At 39.0% G+C, this 6,795-nt stretch overlaps 1 long non-coding RNA gene across 2 annotated transcripts; it reads right to left on the reverse strand.

Moving 5' to 3' along the window:
* Positions 1–563: 563 nt before the first annotated feature.
* Positions 564–2,968, reverse strand: LOC111926067 (uncharacterized). Of its 2 annotated transcripts, none has more exons than XR_002862646.1 (4): positions 2,777–2,968; positions 1,556–1,671; positions 1,401–1,435; positions 564–762 (listed from the first exon to the last, which is right to left on the reverse strand). It is a non-coding gene; the product is annotated as an uncharacterized LOC111926067 (long non-coding RNA). The 2 variants fall into 2 exon arrangements; XR_002862645.1 differs by having other exon boundaries at positions 1,556–1,674.
* Between the last annotated feature and the right edge of the window lie 3,827 nt (positions 2,969–6,795).

Genomic DNA, 6,795 nt, shown 5'->3' on the forward strand with positions numbered 1-6,795 from the left:
AGTTCAAGTGCCCATTAAGTACCTAACTGAGAATACAAATGAGCCTGAGCTCAACTCTGATATAGATGACACAAACAATTTCCTTCTGTCTGCTACTGTTTCTCTCACTGACAAGTGCAAATAAAGGTGGGAAGGAGCGAATTCAAGAGGGTAAAGCCAAGTTTAGCAGTGATAGGAATAGCTGGCACAGGCCACAGACATTTGGGAAGATCAATACCACAGCACTAGTTAAACTGTGTGTGGTCTTGACATCTCAACACATGCATTTTTGCTTGGGGAGGTGGTACTTTTTTGCCGAAAGGGTTTTTGTCTTTTTTGTATCACAGAGGCATTGTCCTTTCCATTTAGATAAGGACCTACTTAGTATGACCTATATTTTCATTTTTTCACTGTAAAGAGAGAACACAATTTCTGTCAGAGCAGACAAAGGAGGCAAAGAAAAAATATGCCACAACCTCTGTTTAATTTCAAAACCAAGAAATTTTTCTATTTTTCTTTGCAAACTATTTTTACAAAGTAAAAAATGGACATAAAAGTAAAGATTCTTATCATCTTTGTAAGAAATTATTTTATTTTATTAGCTCTGGTTCAAAGCTTCCCAGACATGTAGGCAAAACTGTATGATGGTAAGACAACCTAATTAAAATGAAGAGCTGTGAGTAAAATACTAGGTGGGTGAAGAGAGGGGGTAAAAACTCCTTCTGTCTCAGTGAAGCAGCTGACACCTTCCTCAGCAGGAGCAGCAGCAATGAGAAGAGAGGGCTGTATGGATCAAACATAAGTATTATCTTTTCTTTATGTGCAGTTCAAACAGCTTGCCCTTGTATTTTACATGCAAAACAGGCAATCTCTTACTCTGGCTTCTCTTACATGTTCTGTTGTCTGTGCCTAAATGTGGATTTTCTGAAGTTCAGCACCAAAAAGAATACCTGGCAGCACAGTTATTCACCTCCCCTAGATACATTTGTCTCCCAAACATATTTGCGTGTCTATTGACCAAGAAATATAGAAATAATATAAAACAATCTCAGTTTTTGCTGAGATTAATATTCTGCTAATATTAGCTTCAAACTAGCTTCTAACAGCATTACAACTTACCTGTTTCTGTTAAACTTCAGAATTGTCTAAACAAGATACACACAAAAAAGGTTGTAAAGGCCCTAATAATAATTACATTTAAAATAGTTATTGTCAGCACAACTGATAATTTCACACAGGAGAGCTCTGCAGTCCTGCACTTTAAAAGTGTTACGAATAGTGAGAAGCATTAAAAGCGGTTCAATGAAAGATTTTGGGTTTGGAAAACATATTTCATACTGCGAAATTTAAGAAGATTCATCTACTTATTTTGCTGAAAAGGAGGCTAAGGGATGGTTTGATCTTGGTCTGTGAGTACCTACCTGAGGAACAGATTTCTCGTATCCAGTTCTTTAATCTATCAGTAAAAAAAACATAATGAGATTCAGCAGTTGGAAGCTGAGGCAAGACAAATTTAGATTTGAAGCACGGAACTGATTTTTAACACTGATGGTAGTTAAACATAGACATAACTTACCTAGGAGTGTGATTGATTCTCCACCATGTGGACCCTTTATTTTAGGACTGAGTGTCCCTCTGAAACATATACCGCAGTTCAAACAGAAATTTCTGAGAGGTTTCTGTGGTGATGTCCTGCTGAAAGTAAAACATAATAATCTTTTGGCTTTCTGGTATCTTTCCAACTTAAAATTTATGTTAAAACTTTTTTAATGAGTGTAAAAATATGAACTGAGTATTAGCTGCTCCTAACAACTACCTGAGACCTCAGAAAATATAAAACTTTAGATCTGAAATGGAAACAGCATATTTTTAAAGGAGTGATGATTCGCATGTTCATAACTGAGGAAATGTCAGCTCTTCGCTCTCTACCAAAACAAGAAAAAAAATAACAAGAGTATTCATATATTAAGTCTTTAAAATCTGGCTCAAGCAGTGGGTCATTAAGGTCCCATCCAAGTACAGGTTTGGGAACTCAGTGCCAACCCTACACAAATGGGGATAAAAATCCTCTCAGTATGGCTTATAGACCAGACTCCTGAAATTCTAGTTCTAACACCTAGATCACACCAGTTTGGGGGTTTTTATTTGTTAGTTTGGTTGGTTGCTTTTCTTTCTTCCAGCCACCTGGCCTGTTGGTTATGTGTTTCCTTTTGAATCCCTGTGTCTTTGACAGCCAGGCCAGATATTCACTTATGCTGAACTGATGTGAGGATGAAGTGCTCTTTGACAGAAGCCTGGACAAGTGCTTGACATGGTCAAAAATTCAATGCCAAAAAGCATTATTTGTTTAATTATAGAGTCATAGGATGGCTTGAGTTGCAAAGGATCTTAAAGATCCTAGTTCCAACCCTTATGCCACAGCCAGGGACATTTTCAACTAGATCAAGCTGCTCAGGGATGCATCCAACCTGACCTTGAACTGTCCCAGGGATGAGACATCCACAACTTCACTGGGAAACCTGTTCCAGAGTTTCATCATCATCTGAGTAAGGTATTTCTTGGCATCTAATCTGAATCTCCTCTTTTAGTTCAAAACCATTCTCCCTTATTCTATCCCTATCTCCCTATTTAAAAAGTTGCTTCCCTTCTTTTCTAAAAGCCCCCTTTAGGTACTGGAAGGTGCTGTAAGATCTCCCATGGGTCTTCTCCATGCTGAACAATCCCTACTCTCAGCCTTTTTTCATGGGAGAGGTGCTCCAGCCTGGTGATCAACTTTGTGACCCTCCTCTGGACTCACTGCAACAGGTTCATGATCTTCCTACGTTGGGATCCCAGAGCTGGATGCAACACTCCAGGTGGAGTCTCACAAGAGCAGAGGAGAGGGGAAGAATCACCTCTCTCAACCTGCTGGCTACGTTTGTTGTGGTGCAACCCAGGATGGAATTGTCTCTTTGGGCTATAAGTACACATTGTTGGCTCATGTCCATGAGAACCCCCAAGTCCTTCTCTGCAGGGCTGCTCTCTGTGAGCTCGTCTCCCAGTCTATGCTCGTGTCTGGGATTGCCCCTACTCAATACAGCACTGTGCACTTGGACCTGTGTCTTCTCACATTTCTACATGTTCCCTTGGACAGCATCCCTTCCTTGTGTTGCGTCATCTGCACCACTCAGCTTCGTGTCATCTGCAAACTTGCTGAGGGTGCTGTTGATCTCATTGTCTATGTCACTGATAAAGACACTGAAGAACCCCAGTCCCAAGACAGGGAACCTGAGCAACACCAGCCATCACTGGACTCCACCTGGATACAGAGCTGTTAAAACACAACTTTTTGGCTATGATCATCCAGCCAATTCCTTATGCACAGAATAGTCCACCCTTCAAATCCATGGTCCTTCTTAAATCATCACACCCATCTATGTCTAATGTCTTTTAAAGTTACCTAGTCCCTGACTTTTTCTGGACTAATGCAAGTTAGTTGTGAACAACCTTCATTTTTATTTGGCAGCTTTAGATCTCCCAGAGGGTTTTCTCTTCCTAGGGGAACCTATGTAAATAGCTTAAAGAACCTTGATAAGTCTGCTTGCTTTGAAATTAAACCAAGTAAACTTGTGAATCTCTCTGAAGGACTTGGCTTCTTTGGGGTAAGAAAATGACACAGGGGTTATACCTTTAAAACAGACTCAGTGATATTGTTAGAAGCCTTAGTTTTGAATGGAAGTGTCATACTGTACAAGTTAGTTGCAAATGTTAAAAGATTTTGTTCATCATTGGTCCAATTTTTGTCAAATCACTTGGACTTCCTATTCACCTTGCCATTGCTTTCTGCAAGCAGTAATGGAACTCTCTCCCATAAAGCACAATGGGATCTCTTGGCATGTAATTTAATCTGTGCCATGTTAAACGTGGAGGGAAAAGGCAGTTACACCTGGAGACAGATTTTTCTTCAGTTTAACTTTTATGCAGGGTGGAAACATTAGGGTGAATAAAGCAAAGAAAGAAAGGAAATGGAGAAGAGACGGTAAAGAGAGGTGACAGAAGGTAAAGGTAATTTGCAATTTGTATTTTATGGATGTAGTTAAAAGAAAATATTGTGGAAACACAAAACGTGTTTAGTATGAACTGAGCCTGTGTTTGGGTGATAGCTGAGAGATAAATATAATGTGGAATTTGGCACGGATACACAGACGCCTGAGCAGCTTCTGGAATCACTTTTCTTTCAGCAGCCATCCCATACATCACAAGAGAGCTGTTTTAGGGGCATAAATAAACGTGACTCATAAATTTATCTGTGTTAACCTAAGAAGTTGTACTAAACTAAATAAAATAAGGACAGAAACCTGTTAAACACAGACTGCAGAAGTATTACACAAGAAATGAAATATGGTTCATGTCCCCAGCTGAAAGAGCACTCCTGACTTACCTTCACAGGTTATTTGGGAGCAGGTTATGAGAGCTTAGAGTAGGCATCTGGTAAACAGGTATAAATCACTGCAAAACTAAGTTGTATAGCTGTATTTCTTGGTTGAAACAAACAACCAAAATGCATTTCCATTATATTTTCCCTTGTCTCCCTTATCTGGTTTAGTTTCTCTGTTTTTTAGAGGAGGCAGAACCTAGAGCATTGATCAGGGTTGTGGGAAAGTTCAGCTTCAGACTTGGACTGTGTCTAGCTCTACAGACTTAGGTACGTTGTTTTGTTTCTCTTTTCCTCTATTGTCACTTAGCCCCTGTCTTTACACATTTTATTATTACAATCCACTAGATAAATTGTGCCTACTGCAACTGGAAGTGGGACCAAAAGTTAAGAATCACAGAGTCTTGTTGTTGGGTGATGGGAGAGCCGCAATACATAAATAGGCTGAGTTCTGTGGGTATGATCCAGTACGAGAAGAGGCCAAGGGAAAAGGGAAGGCTGTGCTCCATCTCAGAAGTTTCATCACAGCTCGGGGAGCAGGTCGTGAACTGCTTTAGATGACAGAGATGGTCAGTTATAGAAGATGAAGGTCACAGGTCACTGTGGTGGCCATTCAGATGTGATGGTCTTGCAGAAGCTCAGTGCTTGGCCAGGACTGAGGGCTGCAGCAGGAGGCAGAGTGTTTTGCTTTGCTCCCACCCACTGTGCCCTGCTCATTCCTGCAAGTGAAAGAGCCTGCATTCCCGAGGGTGTGGAATGGTTCTATCTCTTGCTTGCATGAGATAATTGAAGGCCTTTCCCTGATAATTCCCTGACAATTCCCTGACCTGCTCTGTTGTGCTTTGCATTGAATTTGAGTTTAAGCAAGATATGCTCAATCTATCAGTGTGTGCTCAATTGTGTGTGTGAAACTGCTTAGACAATTGTCCAGGGAATTTTTTAAAATTTTTTTTGGGGGGGGGTGTGTGTGTGTGTCTAGACATTACTACTTGAACGCATTTTAGGTACCTAGGGTCATTGTTTCTCCTACAGAAATCTACTCTTGGAGACATGATTTCTTGGAAATTTCATTCCTTGATCTTTGAGGAGATTCCCTTCATTTACTGGAGCTTTATAGATGTCTTAATCTTTAACTTTAGCTCAAGCCAGCATTTTAAATGTGCAGAAGCTTAAAATGATTTGTACATCCATCCATACAACCATGACGAAGAGTTCCGTGTCTTCATGGAAGAATTATATTGAGATCTGCTTTGTAACAGGCTGGTGACTTTTGCATCAGCCCTGTACAGCCTCTGCTTCTGCCTCTGCCTAACTGTGAAAAAGAAAGTAAGTCTGAAAACATCTATTGGTTCTACTGAAAATTTGACTTGAACAACAACTGTCTACTTTGGCCCAGGAGGAAAAAAAAAGGAACTCGCCCTTGAATATTTTACAATTTTCAGGGAGAAATGTTGGGTTTTTTTGTATTTTCTTTGAAATAATACTAAAGCATAGTTAATTTTTTATTAATCTGATACTTGGAGTATATGATTTTGTCTTTTTACCTTTAACTCTTACTGTGATTATATTTATTATTATTGTTTTTGCCTGGTTATTATTTTGACTATTTACTATTATTTTGCCTATTCCACTCAGAATCCTTTCTAACGGCAGTGTTTTCATAATGCATAAATCAATGTACCCTGCAGCATATTTCAGGATCTTCTGCACTATGCCTCATTTAAATTACCAACAAAAGTCTTTTGCAGGTATTTCAATCAAAAAGCCCTGGTCATCAGAAGAAGAGAGTAGCAGTATCACTAATCATCTTCTGACCACCTTTTTTTAGTAATTTGTGATGATAAGGGATTGAAAATGAAATTAAAATTCTTTTGTAATTTCATTATCTTGGAAGTGATTTTATAGCCTACTGAGAATTAAATGTTGAAGTACAGCACAATGTACAAAATAATTCCTCTTTTAATACATTTTTATGGTACTCAGATGAGCAGAAGCACAGCTCAGGTCAGAATAGGCCTGTGTATTACTCAGCTTTACAGGTCTTTAATTCAAAATTAAAATTAAACAATACTCTTTTTACCAGAGTAGTTCATCCAAAACCAGCTAAGACAATAATTTTTCATTTTGAAGGGCTCTAACTCAAACCCTTTCAAGGTGGTTTTTAAAATTGTTTAATCCCAAAATTGAAACCCCTGAATCCTCTGTAATAAAAGATGTGGAGCCCCTCTGCATTAATTGCATTGCCTGCCCATTACAGCTAACATACACCAGCTAAGAAACTATGATGTTGCATTTAAAAGCATAATGCCTGAAATAAAATTCACATGTTATCCAAACCTAATGAATTTTTCAGGAAGTTCTGCTAGACTTTCAGGTACCTCTATAAATAAAACATTAGCGTT

The sequence above is a fragment of the Cyanistes caeruleus genome, chromosome 2, assembly GCF_971803275.1.
Source record: "Cyanistes caeruleus chromosome 2, bCyaCae1.hap1.1, whole genome shotgun sequence".
Classification (NCBI taxonomy): domain Eukaryota; kingdom Metazoa; phylum Chordata; class Aves; order Passeriformes; family Paridae; genus Cyanistes; species Cyanistes caeruleus.